The sequence below is a fragment of the Lissotriton vulgaris genome, chromosome 5 (assembly GCF_964263255.1).
Source record: "Lissotriton vulgaris chromosome 5, aLisVul1.2, whole genome shotgun sequence".
NCBI classification, from domain to species: Eukaryota; Metazoa; Chordata; class Amphibia; order Caudata; family Salamandridae; genus Lissotriton; species Lissotriton vulgaris.
The window spans coordinates 1,547,286,621-1,547,311,696 of record NC_141693.1 but is presented as its reverse complement, the minus strand read 5'-3'; the positions used below and the strand labels follow the sequence as shown (position 1 = coordinate 1,547,311,696).

Sequence of the window (25,076 nt, the reverse complement as noted above, 5' to 3'; positions counted from 1 at the left end):
TGTACAATTTCAAGTCAAATGTTTTGTAGGATGTTAGTTCGGCTAGGAGAACCTTTGTATTAGAGATCTGTTAAGGTTAGCCAACATCGTAATGTGGAAATGAAATTGTACATTATATGAAACGTTTATTTTAATGTTTTCTTTTGTTTCATATTTTAATAAATACGGCCGGGAAGGGTGACTCCCTTCCCGCCTTCCAAAAGTTCAAAAACTGTTTCCGGTTTCCCAATTCTTGGGGATTGTGTTGAGAGGGGGTGGCGGGTATCTCGGCCATATGCCTACGAGAAAGAAAAGTACTGCAGAAGAATTATAAAGGATTGGCACATTGGCTGCCTTTGCTGATGACACAGTTGGCTAATTTGTAAAGCATTGGTCTATTAAGTTGCAGAGTGTGGTTGAACTTGGTTAGGAGACTTGGTGCCTGTTTCTGTGTCCTGCTGAAGACAAGGACGGCTTGATACCACTGTCAAAGCCCAGTTTATTGAGAAAAGCATCCAGGAAAGAAGAAGTGTTGAGTCGAAAGTGGTTCTCCTCCAATTTCTCTCCACTTGCTCGAAATGCAGAGCCTCCATTATAGCACAGAACAGAGTGTTAAAGTCGGGGATGGAAGAGGATGAAAATGGGAAGTTTACTTATGGAAGAACTGAGAAATGTCCTGTGTACAGACACCAGTGTTTGATGATTGAATACATTTAAATAATGCCTCTAGAATGCAGTGTTTATCTGTCCCTCAGTGGCCTAATGGATAAGGCACTGGCCTCTTAAGCCAGGGATTGTGGGTTTGAGTCCCATCTGAGATGAAAACCAATATCCGCTCTTACTTTTCCAGAACAATTTATATATTTATTACATGCTTCCGCTCAGAAGCTTATGAGGTATTAAGAACTTTGAAATGGTACCATTTTACTTCTGTACTCTTCAGGGTCATGTTGGTGTTCTGAAACTACAAAGTAGATTTTTAAACACCTATCTTTGTCAGATGCAACTTTGACCCGACAGAAGATATTCCTTTGGAAAAAATGATTTGAATTGGATTGGTGTAACTGTTGTTTCTAGAGGTGGTGACAGGCTTTCAGCCACTTGAATAGGGCAAGTCAGGATTCATGAAACATATACAACCTTTGAGCGTGTGTAAATTGGCATATCCAGAAAGGAGCAGTTTGTACTACTGTCAAAACAGTTTCTCTCCACTTCTGGAAATATCCAGAGCTATGTAAAGCATACAACTGAGCTTTAATCTCATGAAGAAAGAGGTTTAAATGCAAAAAAGAAAACAAAAGCTTATAGTACTGGTGACATTCTCATTATATCGATTCCAAAAGAGTGCTTTAATTGAAAGGAGCTGAAAAAACTCAATGGGATGTAAACCTAAATAACTATCAATATCATATTTCCCATCCTTGCATACCACCTACATTATAAAAATAAGCAAAGCAGGACATATGACCGCGTGGCCTAATGGATAAGGCGTCTGACTTCGGATCAGAAGATTGAGGGTTCGAGTCCCTTCGTGGTTGGTTTTTGCCAATGGTCACACAACTCAGCTTTCCATTCAGAATGGAAGCAGGCTCTTCCAATACTCTTATAGCCATCATGTTCTCATTCCTAATTATTCATGAAGTGGAGTACATACTGCACAGTCATTTAGATTGCATCTCCAGCCTAAAATCTTGTCCATGTTAGTGGCATTAAGAAGTGCTTCTATGTACACGCACTGAATATGTAATAGGGTTGCAGAATTTTGACTTGACAGAATGGGTTTTTAGCTCAAGGGTGTGTAGATGAAATGCAAAGTGTGTAAGTATGTGTTCATGAAGTGCTTCAAGTGTAAAATCTGTATGATTTGTGCAGTTAAAGTGCTAATTTTGCCTACGAGAAAGAAAAGTACTACAGAAGAATTATAAAGGATTGGCACATTGGCTGCCTTTGCTGATGACACAGTTGGCTAATTTGTAAAGCATTGGTCTATTAAGTTGCAGAGTGTGGTTGAACTTGGTTAGGAGACTTGGTGCCTGTTTCTGTGTCCTGCTGAAGACAAGGACGGCTTGATACCACTGTCAAAGCCCAGTTTATTGAGAAAAGCATCCAGGAAAGAAGAAGTGTTGAGTCGAAAGTGGTTCTCCTCCAATTTCTCTCCACTTGCTCGAAATGAAGAGCCTCCATTATAGCACAGAACAGAGTGTTAAAGTCGGGGATGGAAGAGGATGAAAATGGGAAGTTTTCTTATGGAGAGAACTGAGAAATGTCCTGTGTGCAGACGATTGAATACATTTAAATAATGCCTCTAGACTGCATGTGTTTATCTGTGCCTCAGTGGCCTAATGGATAAGGCACTGGCCTCCTAAGCCAGGGATTGTGGGTTCGAGTCCCATCTGAGATGAAAACCAATATCCACTCTTACTTTTCCAGAAAAATTTATATATTTATTACATGCTTCCGCTCAGAAGCTTATGAGGTATTAGGAACTTTGAAATGGTACCATTTTACTTCTGTACTCTTCAGGGTCATGTTGGTGTTCTGAAACTACAAAGTAGATTTTTAAACACCTATCTTTGTCAGATGCAACTTTGACCCGGCAGAAGATATTCCTTTGGAAAAAATTATTTGAATTGGATTGGTGTAACTGTTGTTTCTAGAGGTGGTGACAGCCTTTCAGCTACTTGAATAGGGCAAGTCAGGATTCATGAAACATATACAACCTTTGAGCGTGTGTAAATTGGCATATCCAGAAAGGAGCAGTTTGTACTACTGTCAAAACAGTTTCTCTCCACTTCTGGAAATATCCAGAGCTATGTAAAGCATACAACTGAGCTTTAATCTCATGAAGAAAGAGGTTTAAATGCAAAAAAGAAAACAAAAGCTTATAGTACTGGTGACATTCTCATTATATCGATTCCAAAAGAGTGCTTTAATTGAAAGGACCTGAAAAAAAACAATGGGATGTAAACCTAAATAACTATCAATATCATATTTCCCATCCTTGCATACCACCTACATTATAAAAATAAGCACAGCAGGACATATGACCGCGTGGCCTAATGGATAAGGCGTCTGACTTCGGATCAGAAGATTGAGGGTTCGAGTCCTTTCGTGGTTGGTTTTTGCCAATGGTCACACAACTCAGCTTTCCATTCAGAATGGAAGCAGGCTCTTCCAATACTCTTAGAGCCATCATGTTCTCATTCCTAATTATTCATGAAGTGGAGTACATACTGCACAGTCATTTAGATTGCATCTTCAGCCTAAAATCTTGTCCATGTTAGTGGCATTAAGAAGTGCTTCTATGTACACGCACTGAATATGTAATAGGGTTGCAGAATTTTGACTTGACAGAAAGGGTTCTTAGCTCAAGGGTGTGTAGATGAAATGCAAGGTGTGTAAGTATGTGTTCATGAAGTGCTTCAAGTGTAAAATCTGTATGATTTGTGCAGTTAAAGTGCTAATTTTGCCTACGAGAAAGAAAAGTACTACAGAAGAATTATAAAGGATTGGCACATTGGCAGCCTTTGCTGATGACACAGTTGGCTAATTTGTAAAGCATTGGTCTATTAAGTTGCAGAGTGTGGTTGAACTTGGTTAGGAGACTTGGTGCCTGTTTCTGTGTCCTGCTGAAGACAAGGACGGCTTGATACCACTGTCAAAGCCCAGTTTATTGAGAAAAGCATCCAGGAAAGAAGAATTGTTGAGTCGAAAGTGGTTCTCCTCCAATTTCTCTCCACTTGCTCGAAACGAAGAGCCTCCATTATAGCACAGAACAGAGTGTTAAAGTCGGGGATGGAAGAGGATGAAAATGGGAAGTTTACTTATGGAGAGAACTGAGAAATGTCCTGTGTGCAGACGATTGAATACATTTAAATAATGCCTCTAGATGGCATGTGTTTATCTGTGCCTAAGTGGCCTAATGGATAAGGCACTGGCCTCCTAAGCCAGGGATTGTGGGTTCGAATCCCATCTGAGGTGAAAACCAAAATCCACTCTTACTTTTCCAGAAAAATTTATATATTTATTACATGCTTCCGCTCAGAAGCTTATGAGGTATTAGGAACTTTGAAATGGTACCATTTTACTTCTGTACTCTTCAGGGTCATGTTGGTGTTCTGGAACTACAAAGTAGATTTTTAAACACCTATCTTTGTCAGATGCAACTTTGACCCGGCAGAAGATATTCCTTTGGAAAAAATGATTTGAGTTGGATTGGTGTAACTGTTGTTTCTAGAGGTGGTGACAGGCTTTCAGCTACTTGAATAGGGCAAGTCAGGATTCATGAAACATATACAACCTTTGAGTGTGTGTAAATTGGCATATCCAGAAAGCAGCAGTTTGTACTACTGTCAAAACAGTTTCTCTCCACGTCTGGAAATATCCAGAGCTATGTCAAGCATACAACTGAGCTTTAATCTCATGAAGAAAGAGGCTTAAATGCAAAAAAGAAAACAAAAGCTTATCGTACTGGTGACATTCTCATTATATCGATTCCAAAAGAGTGCTTTAATTGAAAGGAGCTGAAAAAACACAATGGGATGTAAACCTAAATAACTATCAATATCATATTTCCCATCCTTGCATACCACCTACATTATAAAAATAAGCACAGAATGACATATGACCGCATGGCCTAATGGATAAGGCTTCTGACTTCGGACAGAAGATTGAGGGTTCGAGTCCCTTCGTGGTCGGTTTTTGCCAATGGTCACACAACTCAGATTTCCATTCAGAATGGAAGCAGGCTCTTCCAATACTCTTATAGCCATCATGTTCTCATTCCTAATTATTCATGAAGTGGAGTACATACTGCACAGTCATTTAGAATGCATCTTCAGCCTAAAATCTTGTCCATGTTAGTGGCATTAAGAAGTGCTTCTATGTACACGCACTGAATATGTAATAGGGTTGCAGAATTTTGACTTGACAGAATGGGTTTTTAGCTTAAGGGTGTGTAGATGAAATGCAAGGTGTGTGTTCATGGAGTGCTTCAAGTGTAAAATCTGTATGATTTGTGCAGTTAAAGTGCTAATTTTGCCTACGAGAAAGAAAAGTACTACAGAAGAATTATAAAGGATTGGCACATTGGCTGCCTTTGCTGATGACACAGTTGGCTAATTTGTAAAGCATTGGTCTATTAAGTTGCAGAGTGTGGTTGAACTTGGTTAGGAGACTTGGTGCCTGTTTCTGTGTCCTGCTGAAGACAAGGACGGCTTGATACCACTGTCAAAGCCCAGTTTATTGAGAAAAGCATCCAGGAAAGAAGAAGTGTTGAGTCGAAAGTGGTTCTCCTCCAATTTCTCTCCACTTGCTCGAAATGCAGAGCCTCCATTATAGCACAGAACAGAGTGTTAAAGTCGGGGATGGAAGAGGATGAAAATGGGAAGTTTACTTATGGAAGAACTGAGAAATGTCCTGTGTACAGACACCAGTGTTTGATGATTGAATACATTTAAATAATGCCTCTAGAATGCAGTGTTTATCTGTCCCTCAGTGGCCTAATGGATAAGGCACTGGCCTCCTAAGCCAGGGATTGTGGGTTCGAGTCCCATCTGAGGTGAAAACCAATATCCACTCTTAATTTTTTAGAAAAATGTATATATTTATTACATGCTTCCGCTCAGAAGCTTATGAGGTATTAGGAACTTTGAAATGGTACCATTTTACTTCTGTACTCTTCAGGGTCATGTTGGTGTTCTGAAGCTACAAAGTAGATTTTTAAACACCTATCTTTGTCAGATGCAACTTTGACCCGGCAGAAGATATTCCTTTGGAAAAAATTATTTGAATTGGATTGGTGTAACTGTTGTTTCTAGAGGTGGTGACAGGCTTTCAGCTACTTGAATAGGGCAAGTCAGGATTCATGAAACATATACAACCTTTGAGCGTGTGTAAATTGGCATATCCAGAAAGGAGCAGTTTGTACTACTGTCAAAACAGTTTCTCTCCACTTCTGGAAATATCCAGAGCTATGTAAAGCATACAACTGAGCTTTAATCTCATGAAGAAAGAGGTTTAAATGCAAAAAAGAAAACAAAAGCTTATTGTACTGGTGACATTCTCATTACATCGATTCCAAAAGAGTGCTTTAATTGAAAGGAGCTGAAAAAACACAATGGGATGTGAACCTAAATAACTACCAATATCATATTTCCCATCCTTGCATACCACCTACATTATAAAAATAAGGACAGCAGGACATATGACCGCGTGGCCTAATGGATAAGGCGTCTGACTTCGGATCAGAAGATTGAGGGCTCGAGTCCCTTCGTGGTTGGTTTTTGCCAATGGTCACAAACTCAGCTTTCCATTCAGAATGGAAGCAGGCTCTTCCAATACTCTTATAGCCATCATGTTCTCATTCCTAATTATTCATGAAGTGGAGTACATACTGCACAGTCATTTAGATTGCATCTTCAGCCTAAAATCTTGTCCATGTTAGGGGCATTAAGAAGTGCTTCTATGTACACGCACTGAATATGTAATAGGTTGCAGAATTTTGACTTGACAGAATGGGTTTTTAGCTTAAGGGTGTGTAGATGAAATGCAAGGTGTGTGTTCATGGAGTGCTTCAAGTGTAAAATCTGTATGATTTGTGCAGTTAAAGTGCTAATTTTGCCTACTAGAAAGAAAAGTACTACAGAAGAATTATAAAGGATTGGCACATTGGCTGCCTTTGCTGATGACACAGTTGGCTAATTTGTAAAGCATTGGTCTATTAAGTTGCAGAGTGTGGTTGAACTTGGTTAGGAGACTTGGTGCCTGTTTCTGTGTCCTGCTGAAGACAAGGACGGCTTGATACCACTGTCAAAGCCCAGTTTATTGAGAAAAGCATCCAGGAAAGAAGAAGTGTTGAGTCGAAAGTGGTTCTCCTCCAATTTCTCTCCACTTGCTCGAAATGCAGAGCCTCCATTATAGCACAGAACAGAGTGTTAAAGTCGGGGATGGAAGAGGATGAAAATGGGAAGTTTACTTATGGAAGAACTGAAAAATGTCCTGTGTACAGACACCAGTGTTTCATGATTGAATACATTTAAATAATGCCTCTAGAATGCAGTGTATATCTGTCCCTCAGTGGCCTAATGGATAAGGCACTGGCCTCTTAAGCCAGGGATTGTGGGTTTGAGTCCCATCTGAGATGAAAACCAATATCCACTCTTACTTTTCCAGAACAATTTATATATTTATTACATGCTTCCGCTCAGAAGCTTATGAGGTATTAGGAACTTTGAAATGGTACCATTTTACTTCTGTACTCTTCAGGGTCATGTTGGTGTTCTGAAACTACAAAGTAGATTTTTAAACACCTATCTTTGTCAGATGCAACTTTGACCCGGCAGAAGATATTCCTTTGGAAAAAATGATTTGAATTGGATTGGTGTAACTGTTGTTTCTAGAGGTGGTGACAGGCTTTCAGCCACTTGAATAGGGCAAGTCAGGATTCATGAAACATATACAACCTTTGAGCGTGTGTAAATTGGCATATCCAGAAAGGAGCAGTTTGTACTACTGTCAAAACAGTTTCTCTCCACTTCTGGAAATATCCAGAGCTATGTAAAGCATACAACTGAGCTTTAATCTCATGAAGAAAGAGGTTTAAATGCAAAAAAGAAAACAAAAGCTTATAGTACTGGTGACATTCTCATTATATCGATTCCAAAAGAGTGCTTTAATTGAAAGGAGCTGAAAAAACACAATGGGATGTAAACCTAAATAATTATCAATATCATATTTCCCATCCTTGCATACCACCTACATTATAAAAATAAGCAAAGCAGGACATATGACCGCGTGGCCTAATGGATAAGGCGTCTGACTTCAGATCAGAAGATTGAGGGTTCGAGTCCCTTCGTGGTCGGTTTTTGCCAATGTTCACACAACTCAGCTTTCCATTCAGAATGGAAGCAGGCTCTTCCAATACTCTTATAGCCATCATGTTCTCATTCCTAATTATTCATGAAGTGGAGTACATACTGCACAGTCATTTAGATTGCATCTTCAGCCTAAAATCTTGTCCATGTTAGTGGCATTAAGAAGTGCTTCTATGTACACGCACTGAATATGTAATAGGGTTGCAGAATTTTGACTTGACAGAATGGGTTTTTAGCTTAAGGGTGTGTAGATGAAATGCAAGGTGTGTGTTCATGGAGTGCTTCAAGTGTAAAATCTGTATGATTTGTGCAGTTAAAGTGCTAATTTTGCCTACGAGAAAGAAAAGTACTACAGAAGAATTATAAAGGATTGGCACATTGGCTGCCTTTGCTGATGACACAGTTGGCTAATTTGTAAAGCATTGGTCTATTAAGTTGCAGAGTGTGGTTGAACTTGGTTAGGAGACTTGGTGCCTGTTTCTGTGTCCTGCTGAAGACAAGGACGGCTTGATACCACTGTCAAAGCCCAGTTTATTGAGAAAAGCATCCAGGAAAGAAGAAGTGTTGAGTCGAAAGTGGTTCTCCTCCCATTTCTCTCCACTTGCTCAAAATGAAGAGCCTCCATTATAGCACAGAACAGAGTGTTAAAGTCGGGGATGGAAGAGGATGAAAATGGGAAGTTTACTTATGGAAAGAACTGAGAAATGTCCTGTGTGCAGACGATTGAATACATTTAAATAATGCCTCTAGACTGCATGTGTTTATCTGTTCCTCAGTGGCCTAATGGATAAGGCACTGGCCTCCTAAGCCAGGGATTGTGGGTTCGAGTCCCATCTGAGATGAAAACCAATATCCACTCTTACTTTTCCAGAAAAATTTATATATTTATTACATGCTTCCGCTCAGAAGCTTATGAGGTATTAGGAACTTTGAAATGGTACCATTTTACTTCTGTACTCTTCAGGGTCATGTTGGTGTTCTGAAACTACAAAGTAGATTTTTAAACACCTATCTTTGTCAGATGCAACTTTGACCCGGCAGAAGATATTCCTTTGGAAAAAATGATTTGAGTTGGATTGGTGTAACTGTTGTTTCTAGAGGTGGTGACAGGCTTTCAGCTACTTGAATAGGGCAAGTCAGGATTCATGAAACATATACAACCTTTGAGTGTGTGTAAATTGGCATATCCAGAAAGCAGCAGTTTGTACTACTGTCAAAACAGTTTCTCTCCACGTCTGGAAATATCCAGAGCTATGTCAAGCATACAACTGAGCTTTAATCTCATGAAAAAAGAGGTTTAAATGCAAAAAAGAAAACAAAAGCTTATCGTACTGGTGACATTCTCATTATATCGATTCCAAAAGAGTGCTTTAATTGAAAGGAGCTGAAAAAACACAATGGGATGTAAACCTAAATAACTATCAATATCATATTTCCCATCCTTGCATACCACCTACATTATAAAAATAAGTATAGAAGGACATATGACCGAGTGGCCTAATGGATAAGGCGTCTGACTTTGGATCAGAAGATTGAGGGTTCGAGTCCCTTCGTGGTCGGTTTTTGCCAATGGTCACACAACTCAGCTTTCCATTCAGAATGGAAGCAGGCTCTTCCAATACTCTTATAGCCATCATGTTCTCATTCCTAATTATTCATGAAGTGGAGTACATACTGCACAGTCATTTAGATTGCATCTTCAGCCTAAAATCTTGTCCATGTTAGTGGCATTAAGAAGTGCTTCTATGTACACGCACTGAATATGTAATAGGGTTGCAGAATTTTGACTTGACAGAATGGGTTTTTAGCTTAAGGGTGTGTAGATGAAATGCAAGGTGTGTGTTCATGGAGTGCTTCAAGTGTAAAATCTGTATGATTTGTGCAGTTAAAGTGCTAATTTTGCCTACGAGAAAGAAAAGTACTACAGAAGAATTATAAAGGATTTGCACATTGGCAGCCTTTGCTGATGACACAGTTGGCTAATTTGTAAAGCATTGGTCTATTAAGTTGCAGAGTGTGGTTGAACTTGGTTAGGAGACTTGGTGCCTGTTTCTGTGTCCTGCTGAAGACAAGGACGGCTTGATACCACTGTCAAAGCCCAGTTTATTGAGAAAAGCATCCAGGAAAGAAGAAGTGTTGAGTCGAAAGTGGTTCTCCTCCAATTTCTCTCCACTTGCTCGAAATGCAGAGCCTCCATTATAGCACAGAACAGAGTGTTAAAGTCGGGGATGGAAGAGGATGAAAATGGGAAGTTTACTTATGGAAGAACTGAAAAATGTCCTGTGTACAGACACCAGTGTTTGATGATTGAATACATTTAAATAATGCCTCTAGAATGCAGTGTATATCTGTCCCTCAGTGGCCTAATGGATAAGGCACTGGCCTTTTAAGCCAGGGATTGTGGGTTTGAGTCCCATCTGAGATGAAAACCAATATCCACTCTTACTTTTCCAGAACAATTTATATATTTATTACATGCTTCCGCTCAGAAGCTTATGAGGTATTAGGAACTTTGAAATGGTACCATTTTACTTCTGTACTCTTCAGGGTCATGTTGGTGTTCTGAAACTACAAAGTAGATTTTTAAACACCTATCTTTGTCAGATGCAACTTTGACCCGGCAGAAGATATTCCTTTGGAAAAAATGATTTGAATTGGATTGGTGTAACTGTTGTTTCTAGAGGTGGTGACAGGCTTTCAGCCACTTGAATAGGGCAAGTCAGGATTCATGAAACATATACAACCTTTGAGCGTGTGTAAATTGGCATATCCAGAAAGGAGCAGTTTGTACTACTGTCAAAACAGTTTCTCTCCACTTCTGGAAATATCCAGAGCTATGTAAAGCATACAACTGAGCTTTAATCTCATGAAGAAAGAGGTTTAAATGCAAAAAAGAAAACAAAAGCTTATAGTACTGGTGACATTCTCATTATATCGATTCCAAAAGAGTGCTTTAATTGAAAGGAGCTGAAAAAACACAATGGGATGTAAACCTAAATAATTATCAATATCATATTTCCCATCCTTGCATACCACCTACATTATAAAAATAAGCAAAGCAGGACATATGACCGCGTGGCCTAATGGATAAGGCGTCTGACTTCAGATCAGAAGATTGAGGGTTCGAGTCCCTTCGTGGTCGTTTTTTGCCAATGGTCACACAACTCAGCTTTCCATTCAGAATGGAAGCAGGCTCTTCCAATACTCTTATAGCCATCATGTTCTCATTCCTAATTATTCATGAAGTGGAGTACATACTGCACAGTCATTTAGATTGCATCTTCAGCCTAAAATCTTGTCCATGTTAGTGGCATTAAGAAGTGCTTCTATGTACACGCACTGAATATGTAATAGGGTTGCAGAATTTTGACTTGACAGAATGGGTTTTTAGCTTAAGGGTGTGTAGATGAAATGCAAGGTGTGTGTTCATGGAGTGCTTCAAGTGTAAAATCTGTATGATTTGTGCAGTTAAAGTGCTAATTTTGCCTACGAGAAAGAAAAGTACTACAGAAGAATTATAAAGGATTGGCACATTGGCTGCCTTTGCTGATGACACAGTTGGCTAATTTGTAAAGCATTGGTCTATTAAGTTGCAGAGTGTGGTTGAACTTGGTTAGGAGACTTGGTGCCTGTTTCTGTGTCCTGCTGAAGACAAGGACGGCTTGATACCACTGTCAAAGCCCAGTTTATTGAGAAAAGCATCCAGGAAAGAAGAAGTGTTGAGTCGAAAGTGGTTCTCCTCCCATTTCTCTCCACTTGCTCAAAATGAAGAGCCTCCATTATAGCACAGAACAGAGTGTTAAAGTCGGGGATGGAAGAGGATGAAAATGGGAAGTTTACTTATGGAGAGAACTGAGAAATGTCCTGTGTGCAGACGATTGAATACATTTAAATAATGCCTCTAGACTGCATGTGTTTATCTGTTCCTCAGTGGCCTAATGGATAAGGCACTGGCCTCCTAAGCCAGGGATTGTGGGTTCGAGTCCCATCTGAGATGAAAACCAATATCCACTCTTACTTTTCCAGAAAAATTTATATATTTATTACATGCTTCCGCTCAGAAGCTTATGAGGTATTAGGAACTTTGAAATGGTACCATTTTACTTCTGTACTCTTCAGGGTCATGTTGGTGTTCTGAAACTACAAAGTAGATTTTTAAACACCTATCTTTGTCAGATGCAACTTTGACCCGGCAGAAGATATTCCTTTGGAAAAAATGATTTGAGTTGGATTGGTGTAACTGTTGTTTCTAGAGGTGGTGACAGGCTTTCAGCTACTTGAATAGGGCAAGTCAGGATTCATGAAACATATACAACCTTTGAGTGTGTGTAAATTGGCATATCCAGAAAGCAGCAGTTTGTACTACTGTCAAAACAGTTTCTCTCCACGTCTGGAAATATCCAGAGCTATGTCAAGCATACAACTGAGCTTTAATCTCATGAAAAAAGAGGTTTAAATGCAAAAAAGAAAACAAAAGCTTATCGTACTGGTGACATTCTCATTATATCGATTCCAAAAGAGTGCTTTAATTGAAAGGTGCTGAAAAAACACAATGGGATGTAAACCTAAATAACTATCAATATCATATTTCCCATCCTTGCATACCACCTACATTATAAAAATAAGTATAGAAGGACATATGACCGAGTGGCCTAATGGATAAGGCGTCTGACTTCGGATCAGAAGATTGAGGGTTCGAGTCCCTTCGTGGTCGGTTTTTGCCAATGGTCACACAACTCAGCTTTCCATTCAGAATGGAAGCAGGCTCTTCCAATACTCTTATAGCCATCATGTTCTCATTCCTAATTATTCATGAAGTGGAGTACATACTGCACAGTCATTTAGATTGCATCTTCAGCCTAAAATCTTGTCCATGTTAGTGGCATTAAGAAGTGCTTCTATGTACACGCACTGAATATGTAATAGGGTTGCAGAATTTTGACTTGACAGAATGGGTTTTTAGCTTAAGGGTGTGTAGATGAAATGCAAGGTGTGTGTTCATGGAGTGCTTCAAGTGTAAAATCTGTATGATTTGTGCAGTTAAAGTGCTAATTTTGCCTACGAGAAAGAAAAGTACTACAGAAGAATTATAAAGGATTGGCACATTGGCTGCCTTTGCTGATGACACAGTTGGCTAATTTGTAAAGCATTGGTCTATTAAGTTGCAGAGTGTGGTTGAACTTGGTTAGGAGACTTGGTGCCTGTTTCTGTGTCCTGCTGAAGACAAGGACGGCTTGATACCACTGTCAAAGCCCAGTTTATTGAGAAAAGCATCCAGGAAAGAAGAAGTGTTGAGTCGAAAGTGGTTCTCCTCCAATTTCTCTCCACTTGCTCGAAATGCAGAGCCTCCATTATAGCACAGAACAGAGTGTTAAAGTCGGGGATGGAAGAGGATGAAAATGGGAAGTTTACTTATGGAGAGAACTGAGAAATGTCCTGTGTGCAGACGATTGAATACATTTAAATAATGCCTCTAGACTACATGTGTTTATCTGTGCCTCAGTGGCCTAATGGATAAGGCACTGGCCTCCTAAGCCAGGGATTGTGGGTTAGAGTCCCATCTGAGGTGAAAACCAATATCCACTCTTACTTTTCCAGAAAAATTTATATATTTATTACATGCTTCAGCTCAGAAGCTTATGAGATATTAGGAACTTTGAAATGGTACCATTTTACTTCTGTACTCTTCAGGGTCATGTTGGTGTTCTGGAACTACAAAGTAGATTTTTAAACACCTATCTTTGTCAGATGCAACTTTGACCCGGCAGAAGATATTCCTTTGGAAAAAATGATTTGAGTTGGATTGGTGTAACTGTTGTTTCTAGAGGTGGTGACAGGCTTTCAGCTACTTGAATAGGGCAAGTCAGGATTCATGAAACATATACAACCTTTGAGTGTGTGTAAATTGGCATATCCAGAAAGCAGCAGTTTGTACTACTGTCAAAACAGTTTCTCTCCACGTCTGGAAATATCCAGAGCTATGTCAAGCATACAACTGAGCTTTAATCTCATGAAGAAAGAGGTTTAAATGCAAAAAAGAAAACAAAAGCTTATCGTACTGGTGACATTCTCATTATATCGATTCCAAAAGAGTGCTTTAATTGAAAGGAGCTGAAAAAACACAATGGGATGTAAACCTAAATAACTATCAATATCATATTTCCCATCCTTGCATACCACCTACATAATAAAAATAAGCATAGAAGGACATATGTCCGCGTGGCCTAATGGATAAGGCGTCTGACTTCGGATCAGAAGATTGAGGGTTTGAGTCCCTTCGTGGTCGGTTTTTGCCAATGGTCACACAACTCAGCTTTCCATTCAGAATGGAAGCAGGCTCTTCCAATACTCTTATAGCCATCATGTTCTCATTCCTAATTATTCATGAAGTGGAGTACATACTGCACAGTCATTTAGATTGCATCTTCAGCCTAAAATCTTGTCCATGTTAGTGGCATTAAGAAGTGCTTCTATGTACACGCACTGAATATGTAATAGGGTTGCAGAATTTTGACTTGACAGAATGGGTTTTTAGCTTAAGGGTGTGTAGATGAAATGCAAGGTGTGTGTTCATGGAGTGCTTCAAGTGTAAAATCTGTATGATTTGTGCAGTTAAAGTGCTAATTTTGCCTACGAGAAAGAAAAGTACCACAGAAGAATTATAAAGGATTGGCACATTGGCTGCCTTTGCTGATGACACAGTTGGCTAATTTGTAAAGCATTGGTCTATTAAGTTGCAGAGTGTGGTTGAACTTGGTTAGGAGACTTGGTGCCTGTTTCTGTGTCCTGCTGAAGACAAGGACGGCTTGATACCACTGTCAAAGCCCAGTTTATTGAGAAAAGCATCCAGGAAAGAAGAAGTGTTGAGTCGAAAGTGGTTCTCCTCCAATTTCTCTCCACTTGCTCGAAATGCAGAGCCTCCATTATAGCACAGAACAGAGTGTTAAAGTCGGGGATGGAAGAGGATGAAAATGGGAAGTTTACTTATGGAAGAACTAAAAAATGTCCTGTGTACAGACACCAGTGTTTGATGATTGAATACATTTAAATAATGCCTCTAGAATGCAGTGTTTATCTGTCCCTCAGTGGCCTAATGGATAAGGCACTGGCCTCTTAAGCCAGGGATTGTGGGTTTGAGTCCCATCTGAGATGAAAACCAATATCCACTCTTACTTTTCCAGAACAATTTATATATTTATTACATGCTTCTGCTCAGAAGCTTATGAGGTATTAGGAACTTTGAAATGGTACCATTTTACTTCTGTACTCTTCAGGGTCATGTTGGTGTTCTGAAACTACAAAGTAGATTTTTAAACACCTATCTTTGTCAGATGCAACTTTGACCCGGCAGAAGATATTCCTTTGGAAAAAATGATTTGAATTGGATTGGTGTAACTGTTGTTTCTAGAGGTGGTGACAGGCTTTCAGCCACTTGAATAGGGCAAGTCAGGATTCATGAAACATATACAACCTTTGAGCGTGTGTAAATTGGCATATCCAGAAAGGAGCAGTTTGTACTACTGTCAAAACAGTTTCTCTCCACTTCTGGAAATATCCAGAGCTATGTAAAGCATACAACTGAGCTTTAATCTCATGAAGAAAGAGGTTTAAATGCAAAAAAGAAAACAAAAGCTTATAGTACTGGTGACATTCTCATTATATCGATTCCAAAAGAGTGCTTTAATTGAAAGGAGCTGAAAAAACACAATGGGAAGTAAACCTAAATAACTATCAATATCATATTTCCCATCCTTGCATACCACCTACATTTTAAAAATAAGCAAAGCAGAACATATGACAGCGTGGCCTAATGGATAAGGCGTCTGACTTCGGATCAGAAGATTGAGGGTTCGAGTCCCTTCGTGGTCGGTTTTTGCCAATGGTCACACAACTCAGCTTTCCATTCAGAATGGAAGCAGGCTCTTCCAATACTCTTATAGCCATCATGTTCTCATTCCTAATTATTCATGAAGTGGAGTACATACTGCACAGTCATTTAGATTGCATCTTCAGCCTAAAATCTTGTCCATGTTAGTGGCATTAAGAAGTGCTTCTATGTACACGCACTGAATATGTAATAGGGTTGCAGAATTTTGACTTGACAGAATGGGTTTTTAGCTCAAGGGTGTGTAGATGAAATGCAAGGTGTGTAAGTATGTGTTCATGAAGTGCTTCAAGTGTAAAATCTGTATGATTTGTGCAGTTAAAGTGCTAATTTTGCCTACGAGAAAGAAAAGTACTACAGAAGAATTATAAAGGATTGGCACATTGGCTGCCTTTGCTGATGACACAGTTGGCTAATTTGTAAAGCATTGGTCTATTAAGTTGCAGAGTGTGGTTGAACTTGGTTAGGAGACTTGGTGCCTGTTTCTGTGTCCTGCTGAAGACAAGGACGGCTTGATACCACTGTCAAAGCCCAGTTTATTGAGAAAAGCATCCAGGAAAGAAGAAGTGTTGAGTCGAAAGTGGTTCTCCTCCAATTTCTCTCCACTTGCTCGAAATGAAGAGCCTCCATTATAGCACAGAACAGAGTGTTAAAGTCGGGGATGGAAGAGGATGAAAATGGGAAGTTTACTTATGGAGAGAACTGAGAAATGTCCTGTGTGCAGACGATTGTATGCATTTAAATAATGCCTCTAGACTGCATGTGTTTATCTGTGCCTCAGTGGCCTAATGGATAAGGCACTGGCCTCCTAAGCAAGGGATTGTGGGTTCGAGTCCCATCTGAGGTGAAAACCAATATCCACTCTTACTTTTCTAGAAAAATTTATATATTTATTACATGCTTCCGCTCAGAAGCTTATGAGGTATTAGGAACTTTGAAATGGTACCATTTCACTTCTGTACTCTTCAGGGTCATGTTGGTGTTCTGAAGCTACAAAGTAGATTTTTAAACACCTATCTTTGTCAGATGCAACTTTGACCCGACAGAAGATATTCCTTTGGAAAAAATGATTTGATTTGGATTGGTGTAACTGTTGTTTCTAGAGGTGGTGACAGGCTTTCAGCTACTTGAATAGGGCAAGTCAGGATTCATGAAACATATACAACCTTTGAGCATGTGTAAATTGGCATATCCAGAAAGCAGCAGTTTGTACTACTGTCAAAACAGTTTCTCTCCACTTCTGGAAATATCCAGAGCTATGTAAAGCATACAACTGAGCTTTAATCTCATGAAGAAAGAGGTTTAAATGCAAAAAAGAAAACAAAAGCTTATTGTACTGGTGACATTCTCATTATATCGATTCCAAAAGAGTGCTTTAATTGAAAGGAGCTGAAAAAACACAATGGGATGTAAACCTAAATAACTACCAATATCATATTTCCCATCCTTGCATACCACCTACATTATAAAAATAAGCACAGCAGGACATATGACCGCGTGGCCTAATGGATAAGGCGTCTGACTTCGGATCAGAAGATTGAGGGTTCGAGTCCGTTCGAGGTCGGTTTTTGCCAATGGTCACACAACTCAGCTTTCCATTCAGAATGGAAGCAGGCTCTTCCAATACTCTTATAGCCATCATATTCTCATTCCTAATTATTCATGAAGTGGAGTACATACTGCACAGTCATTTAGATTGCATCTTCAGCCTAAAATCTTGTCCATGTTAGTGGCATTAAGAAGTGCTTCTATGTACACGCACTGAATATGTAATAGGGTTGCAGAATTTTGACTTGACAGAATGGGTTTTTAGCTTAAGGGTGTGTAGATGAAATGCAAGGTGTGTGTTCATGGAGTGCTTCAAGTGTAAAATCTGTATGATTTGTGCAGTTAAAGTGCTAATTTTGCCTACGAGAAAGAAAAGTACTACAGAAGAATTATAAAGGATTGGCACATTGGCTGCCTTTGCTGATGACACAGTTGGCTAATTTGTAAAGCATTGGTCTATTAAGTTGCAGAGTGTGGTTGAACTTGGTTAGGAGACTTGGTGCCTGTTTCTGTGTCCTGCTGAAGACAAGGACGGCTTGATACCACTGTCAAAGCCCAGTTTATTGAGAAAAGCATCCAGGAAAGAAGAAGTGTTGAGTCGAAAGTGGTTCTCCTCCCATTTCTCTCCACTTGCTCGAAATGAAGAGCCTCCATTATAGCACAGAACAGAGTGTTAAAGTCGGGGATGGAAGAGGATGAAAATGGGAAGTTTACTTATGGAGAGAACTGAGAAATGTCCTGTGTGCAGACGATTGAATACATTTAAATAATGCCTCTAGACTGCATGTATTTATCTGTTCCTTAGTGGCCTAATGGATAAGGCACTGGCCTCCTAAGCCAGGGATTGTGGGTTCGAGTCCCATCTGAGATGAAAACCAATATCCACTCTTACTTTTCCAGAAAAATTTATATATTTATTACATGCTTCCGCTCAGAAGCTTATGAGGTATTAGGAACTTTGAAATGGTACCATTTTACTTCTGTACTCTTCAGGGTCATGTTGGTGTTCTGAAACTACAAAGTAGATTTTTAAACACCTATCTTTGTCAGATGCAACTTTGACCCGGCAGAAGATATTCCTTTGGAAAAAATTATTTGAATGTGATTGGTGTAGCTGTTGTTTCTAGAGGTGGTGACTAAGCATGGGCGGAAAATCCGTTTCGCTCGCGGATTTTGCGGATTTTCGGTAAATTCGCAATCCGCGAGATTTGCGAATCTCCCGCAAAATCCGCAAATCCGCGAGCAGCGGATTTTGCTCGCACTGCTTGCACTGTTCGCGTGAGTTCGCAGCTTCCCAGTACAACTTCGCGCCCCGCGAATAAGTGCAAAATTGCAGAAATACGATCTTAGCAAAACTGAAACTACTTACCAGGTTCAAAAGTTCAGGCTCATCATTAGTAGCCATTTCCTGTAGTGCTTCCTGAGGGGCCCCTCCAGAGTTCAGTTGCCAGTTGCAACTATTATGTGACCCTGCTCTGAACCTCAGAATAGTTACACATATGCCACAAAGGTCCTGAATTACAGCTAAGGGAGACAAGCAGGAGCCAGGCTGGAAGTTCAAATCCATTAATCAGCCCCTAATTCATTATTGTCAGTTGGGGCAGGGCAGGTGTTGTAACTAATTTTGCAACAATGAAAGCACTTAGCAAGTGCGAAAGATCACTAATCAGGAAGCACTAAGGAAGCAGGTGCCAGCTAAAAAAATATTCTGTGACACATTAATCAGCCCCAAATTAATTCAGGTCACTTGAGGCAGGTAAGGTGTGCTTGCTTTGCCACAATAATGTACACTGACTGGACAACCAGAGGGTGCTGTGATGAAACAGAGGGTGGCATGGGTGGGCCAGAGGGTGGCATGAGTAGTCAGAGAGTGGCAGTGGTGACAGAGAGTGGCAGTGATGAAGAAGAGTGTCCCAAACAGGCTGGACACATAGAAACAACAAGTTCGTGAAACTTGCAACCCGACAGGTAAGTTCGCAATTTGCGAAAGTGTACAAAACCCTCGCGAACTGGCAGAAACCCGCGCAAACACAAAAAAAAAAAATCCGCAAATTCGCGAGAATTCGCGGATTTTGCGGATTGCGAGTTCGCAAATCCACAAAATTCGCGAACGCGAGATTCGCAAAATTCGCCCATGCTTAGTGGTGACAGCCTTTCAGCTACTTGAATAGGGCAAGTCAGGATTCATGAAACATATACAACCTTTGAGCGTGTGTAAATTGGCATATCCAGAAAGGAGCAGTTTGTACTACTGTCAAAACAGTTTCTCTCCACTTCTGGAAACATCCAGAGCTATGTAAAGCATACAACTGAGCTTTAATCTCATGAAGAAAGAGGTTTAAATGCAAAAAAGAAAACAAAAGCTTATAGTACTGGTGACATTCTCATTATATCGATTCCAAAAGAGTGCTTTAAATGAAAGGACCTGAAAAAAAACAATGGGATGTAAACCTAAATAACTATCAATATCATATTTCCCATCCTTGCATACCACCTACATTATAAAAATAAGCACAGCAGGACATATGACCGCGTGGCCTAATGGATAAGGCGTCTGACTTCGGATCAGAAGATTGAGGGTTCGAGTCCTTTCGTGGTTGGTTTTTGCCAATGGTCACACAACTCAGCTTTCCATTCAGAATGGAAGCAGGCTCTTCCAATACTCTTATAGCCATCATGTTCTCATTCCTAATTATTCATGAAGTGGAGTACATACTGCACAGTCATTTAGATTGCATCTTCAGCCTAAAATCTTGTCCATGTTAGTGGCATTAAGAAGTGCTTCTATGTACACGCACTGAATATGTAATAGGGTTGCAGAATTTTGACTTGACAGAATGGGTTCTTAGCTCAAGGGTGTGTAGATGAAATGCAAGGTGTGTAAGTATGTGTTCATGAAGTGCTTCAAGTGTAAAATCTGTATGATTTGTGCAGTTAAAGTGCTAATTTTGCCTGCGAGAAAGAAAAGTACTACAGAAGAATTATAAAGGATTGGCACATTGGCAGCCTTTGCTGATGACACAGTTGGCTAATTTGTAAAGCATTGGTCTATTAAGTTGCAGAGTGTGGTTGAACTTGGTTAGGAGACTTGGTGCCTGTTTCTGTGTCCTGCTGAAGACAAGGACGGCTTGATACCACTGTCAAAGCCCAGTTTATTGAGAAAAGCATCCAGGAAAGAAGAAGTGTTGAGTCGAAAGTGGTTCTCCTCCAATTTCTCTCCACTTGCTCGAAACGAAGAGCCTCCATTATAGCACAGAACAGAGTGTTAAAGTCGGGGATGGAAGAGGATGAAAATGGGAAGTTTACTTATGGAGAGAACTGAGAAATGTCCTGTGTGCAGACGATTGAATACATTTAAATAATGCCTTTAGATTGCATGTGTTTATCTGTGCCTCAGTGGCCTAATGGATAAGGCACTGGCCTCCTAAGCCAGGGATTGTGGGTTCGAGTCCCATCTGAGGTGAAAACCAAAATCCACTCTTACTTTTCCTGAAAAATTTATATATTTATTACATGCTTCCGCTCAGAAGCTTATGAGGTATTAGGAACTTTGAAATGGTACCATTTTACTTCTGTACTCTTCAGGGTCATGTTGGTGTTCTGGAACTACAAAGTAGATTTTTAAACACCTATCTTTGTCAGATGCAACTTTGACCCGGCAGAAGATATTCCTTTGGAAAAAATGATTTGAGTTGGATTGGTGTAACTGTTGTTTCTAGAGGTGGTGACAGGCTTTCAGCTACTTGAATAGGGCAAGCCAGGATTCATGAAACATATACAACCTTTGAGTGTGTGTAAATTGGCATATCCAGAAAGCAGCAGTTTGTACTACTGTCAAAACAGTTTCTCTCCACGTCTGGAAATATCCAGAGCTATGTCAAGCATACAACTGAGCTTTAATCTCATGAAGAAAGAGGTTTAAATGCAAAAAAGAAAACAAAAGCTTATCGTACTGGTGACATTCTCATTATATCGATTCCAAAAGAGTGCTTTAATTGAAAGGAGCTGAAAAAACACAATGGGATGTAAACCTAAATAACTATCAATATCATATTTCCCATCCTTGCATACCACCTACATTATAAAAATAAGCATAGAAGGACATATGACCGCGTGGCCTAATGGATAAGGCGTCTGACTTCGGATCAGAAGATTGAGGGTTCGAGTCCCTTCGTGGTCGGTATTTTCCAATGGTCACACAACTCAGCTTTCCATTCAGAATGGAAGCAGGCCCTTCCAATACTCTTATAGCCATCATGTTCTCATTCCTAATTATTCATGAAGTGGAGTTGAGGTAATATAAATTTTGTGATCAATTGTGTCCCCTATCTTAGACCCCAACGACTCCGTGTACATGTATGTTCCCTCCACTTCAAGCTATGAAGACGCAAATACATTTGCGTCCAACGTTAACATGTCCTCTTTCAGATCCACCATGAATGGGTCAAATAGTCCGTTCCTAAATATGCCATGCCAACGTCTTTATGTAGTGTACTTTACACGTTTTTCAGCTCTGGAGAAGTAGGCCCTGAATTCTGCCATCGAGCCTTTTCCTGCCTTCTGACTCTGAATCTCAAACCTGGGCTTGCATCTGTACCCGTGACCTCTGCCTCACTCCCTGTGCGGCTAACGGTGCTTGGCTCAGCCTGTTGCCTGCCAAGACTGTATTCAACCTTCGAATTATCTGCTCCACTCCTCGAAAATACATTCCTGTCTAGTAGTTTCATGTCAACACCCTTCCAGCTGCAGAGCAAAGGGCTTGGCCTCACTGTCTCTATGCAAGTAATTCATGGCTCTGTTTCCATGGTAGGCCCATGCCCTCCCTCGCACCCCTCGCATCTCATGCAGACACGTAGACGCTCATACACGCACTCACAGTCAGTATAGAATAGCCTCTTGTCCGAGAGACCATTTCCTTCCAGATAATACAGTTCCTTAAACATGAGATATTAGATACGATTTGGGATTAGGTTGATCTGACATCCAGACATCTGTCTCCACATGTAGGGCTAAATGTCAAGTCCCCCTTCACCCCTCAAGTTACACGTACATTACACGTCATACTGCTGCGCGCGCATCTCTGCCATGTATTTTTGCTGACATTGCCGGATTCACTCATGGATCCGCCTACTTGTGACATCATGATAAATGACGTTCTTGTTCACGCCTTCATGCACGCCTATTGTAACGCCTTTTTGTATTACGTACATGCACTCTTATCTCTCTTCTCAGCTGTTACGCCTCCTGCATATGCCTTTACTGTAATGCATTGACTATATATATGAATGCCTGTCAATAATGTGTTGTCGCATACTTGCATACCCGCATATTACCATTGACTCTGTCAGTCTGTCCCTTCCCGAACCTATGTGGTGACGGAACGGTATGCCACCTTGGCTCGAGCCAATATGCTAATCACCCAATTCCTTTTATAGGAATAAAACCCTTTTTGAGAAACCTCAAATATCACGGATTTTGCCTCTTATTTATTATGAGTTATTCTTATTGACTTTACCGCATAGAAATTCAGTACCAGGTAATTAAATTTACCACATAATTGGCGCCCGAATAGGGACCCCTCCCCCATCTCACCCGCCGGAGGTGCTTTGCAGGCTTAGCCCCCTGCCACAGCCGGACGGAAACTACGCGTACCCGCAGGATTTCCTGTATCTCCCTCAGGCCAACGGAGGTGACTGAGGCCGCGATCGACACCCAGACGAGGCGGTGAGGAGTGCGGAGGATCCCGACCAGAGCCTAGCTGAGAGAGCAAGATCCGAGGTATACGGAGGCCCACCAGGTTCCGAAGTTCCGAAGTATCTGCGTCATGAGTCGAGTCCGAATCCAGTCCGAATCCAGTCGAGTCCAGTCCAGAGTTTCCGAGGCCTTCTGTTTCCGTGCTTCCCGGTGAGTACCGTTGCTGGGGACGCATCTAGACGTGCGCATTAGGTTGTGCCGGTCAAGACAGGTTTGGGTACACAGACCTGGTCTGCACTGTTTTAGACAGTGTATCTGTACTGTTTAGCAGTATATCCAGTCTGCACTGTTGAGCAGTGTATCTAGTATTATGCAGTTAGCGAGTTACATTCTAATTGTTATTGTTCATCTCAAAATGTTTTAATGTGTCTCAAAATGTCGTGGTATGAGTGATTGTTCGATCGTCATTATTGTGATTATTGTGTTCATTGTGTTCCTATCTGAGTAAGCACTAAGTAGCCAGATTTTTAAGATGCCGTTATTCTCCAAATTAAGACAGATAAAGACTAGAAAAGGGATACTCGAGGAAGCTGTTCCCATCCCACCTAGGGACACTCCAGGGTACTTTATGTACCACAAGCACGGCCTAGATGCCGTTCTATTTCTCGATTTATGGGTGGACTACACTAAAGATCTAGCAGAGAATCAGAGATGGCCCGTGGCAGGGACATGGGATTCAGATTGCATCGTAAGGGTAGAAGAAGCATTACGAAAAAAGAAAGCCAGACAGTCACAGAAAGATGCCATCGAATTATGGCGTAAAGAATCGCATAGGCGTACAGAAAAAGCACTTAGAAAAGAAGAGAAAAGGAAAGAGGATTCAGACAAGGCCCAAGAAAACGTATTAGTTGAGGAAGGTATCCGAGTAAAAATAGAACAAGTAGACAGACAACTAAACACCCTTAGAAATGGTATGTATCCTCTCCTGGCCGAAGGTTTACCTAAGGCCACTCCGGAAGTACCAAAAGATCTACCACCTCCCATGCTCCCGACTAAAATGCATCCCAAAACCGCGAAGGACATTTTCCTTTCTTCCTATCTAGATGATGTAGCGCCCGCATACGCTAATACCGCACCGCCGCGCACACCTCCTACCGGCGGCGCTCGACCCCGAGACAATCAGCCCCTACCCCCGCGACAAGCTACTCCTCCACCTCTTCCTCCCGTTCCGAATGTCCCTCCTGGTCTTCCTCCCGTTCTTCCAGCTCTTCCCGCACCCATTCCTCCCACTTTACATCCGAACAACCCCTTCGGAGGCAGTGCCTCAGGAGGCGCGTCCGGAGGGGCGATAGGTTTCCAGACACCTCCACAAGTACATAGATTGACTTACAGGGATCTAGCACAACAACGTACACCTCGATCAGCCGATTTCGATATAATAAAAGAACGTCTCGGGGATTGTAGATATGATCCAGTACCCGGTAGAAATGATGAAAGATTAATACTAGCATCAGTACGACTAAGACGGGTCACCAACTTTTTGTTGACCCTACCCGGAATGGTTGAACATCTAGACAGAATATATCATTTTGTCCAAACAGGGCAAGGACCTGAAAGTATTAAGGAAGCCATGGCTCACCAGAAAGTGGACATTCAAGCCAAGATATTACGGTTTTTCATAAACTGCTTAATAAGAGAACAAGATAGGCCAGGGATGGACCCGGAGGAAATGAAAGCACTTCATAGATGGGGTCAGAATATAGCAGACGGGAACCATGATAAACAGAATTGTATAAAAACATGTATCAAAGAATCAGAAGTGTAGTAATAAAAATACATGAAACAAGACAGGTAGAACCAGAAAATGAATCAGACAAGTTTGAGTCCTCAGAAGAGGAGCAACCAGAAGAAGCTACAGGACAAGCACAATTACCAGTTAGAGAAACGATAGCATATGTAGGTAAAGGAAGACCCTTTAATAATTCAATGCGCCCAGTGCGTCCAGAAAGTAAAAGAATTTTTCAAGAAGCCATGTGTAATCCAAGAACTCCTGAACACTTATTTCAAGCTACTGATAACAGACTCCGAGAACGAAT

At 40.7% G+C, this 25,076-nt stretch overlaps 15 non-coding genes across 15 annotated transcripts; all 15 read left to right on the top strand.

Moving 5' to 3' along the window:
• The first annotated feature begins 1,444 nt into the window (after nt 1–1,444).
• On the top strand, nt 1,445–1,517 carry TRNAR-UCG (transfer RNA arginine (anticodon UCG)). Its single transcript has one exon. It is a non-coding gene; the product is annotated as a tRNA-Arg (tRNA).
• Nucleotides 1,518–2,307: 790 nt separating this feature from the next.
• Nucleotides 2,308–2,380, top strand: TRNAR-CCU (transfer RNA arginine (anticodon CCU)). Its single transcript has one exon. It is a non-coding gene; the product is annotated as a tRNA-Arg (tRNA).
• Nucleotides 2,381–3,024: 644 nt separating this feature from the next.
• TRNAR-UCG (transfer RNA arginine (anticodon UCG)) lies at nt 3,025–3,097 on the top strand. Its single transcript has one exon. It is a non-coding gene; the product is annotated as a tRNA-Arg (tRNA).
• Nucleotides 3,098–3,887: 790 nt separating this feature from the next.
• TRNAR-CCU (transfer RNA arginine (anticodon CCU)) lies at nt 3,888–3,960 on the top strand. Its single transcript has one exon. It is a non-coding gene; the product is annotated as a tRNA-Arg (tRNA).
• Nucleotides 3,961–5,469: 1,509 nt separating this feature from the next.
• TRNAR-CCU (transfer RNA arginine (anticodon CCU)) lies at nt 5,470–5,543 on the top strand. Its single transcript has one exon. It is a non-coding gene; the product is annotated as a tRNA-Arg (tRNA).
• Nucleotides 5,544–8,622: 3,079 nt separating this feature from the next.
• Nucleotides 8,623–8,697, top strand: TRNAR-CCU (transfer RNA arginine (anticodon CCU)). The gene has a single exon. It is a non-coding gene; the product is annotated as a tRNA-Arg (tRNA).
• Nucleotides 8,698–11,777: 3,080 nt separating this feature from the next.
• On the top strand, nt 11,778–11,852 carry TRNAR-CCU (transfer RNA arginine (anticodon CCU)). Its single transcript has one exon. It is a non-coding gene; the product is annotated as a tRNA-Arg (tRNA).
• A 642-nt stretch (nt 11,853–12,494) lies between these two features.
• TRNAR-UCG (transfer RNA arginine (anticodon UCG)) lies at nt 12,495–12,567 on the top strand. Its single transcript has one exon. It is a non-coding gene; the product is annotated as a tRNA-Arg (tRNA).
• Nucleotides 12,568–13,349: 782 nt separating this feature from the next.
• On the top strand, nt 13,350–13,422 carry TRNAR-CCU (transfer RNA arginine (anticodon CCU)). The gene has a single exon. It is a non-coding gene; the product is annotated as a tRNA-Arg (tRNA).
• A 2,227-nt stretch (nt 13,423–15,649) lies between these two features.
• TRNAR-UCG (transfer RNA arginine (anticodon UCG)) lies at nt 15,650–15,722 on the top strand. The gene has a single exon. It is a non-coding gene; the product is annotated as a tRNA-Arg (tRNA).
• Nucleotides 15,723–16,512: 790 nt separating this feature from the next.
• TRNAR-CCU (transfer RNA arginine (anticodon CCU)) lies at nt 16,513–16,585 on the top strand. Its single transcript has one exon. It is a non-coding gene; the product is annotated as a tRNA-Arg (tRNA).
• A 1,499-nt stretch (nt 16,586–18,084) lies between these two features.
• On the top strand, nt 18,085–18,159 carry TRNAR-CCU (transfer RNA arginine (anticodon CCU)). The gene has a single exon. It is a non-coding gene; the product is annotated as a tRNA-Arg (tRNA).
• Nucleotides 18,160–19,813: 1,654 nt separating this feature from the next.
• TRNAR-UCG (transfer RNA arginine (anticodon UCG)) lies at nt 19,814–19,886 on the top strand. The gene has a single exon. It is a non-coding gene; the product is annotated as a tRNA-Arg (tRNA).
• A 790-nt stretch (nt 19,887–20,676) lies between these two features.
• On the top strand, nt 20,677–20,749 carry TRNAR-CCU (transfer RNA arginine (anticodon CCU)). The gene has a single exon. It is a non-coding gene; the product is annotated as a tRNA-Arg (tRNA).
• A 644-nt stretch (nt 20,750–21,393) lies between these two features.
• TRNAR-UCG (transfer RNA arginine (anticodon UCG)) lies at nt 21,394–21,466 on the top strand. Its single transcript has one exon. It is a non-coding gene; the product is annotated as a tRNA-Arg (tRNA).
• The last annotated feature ends 3,610 nt before the right edge of the window (nt 21,467–25,076 follow it).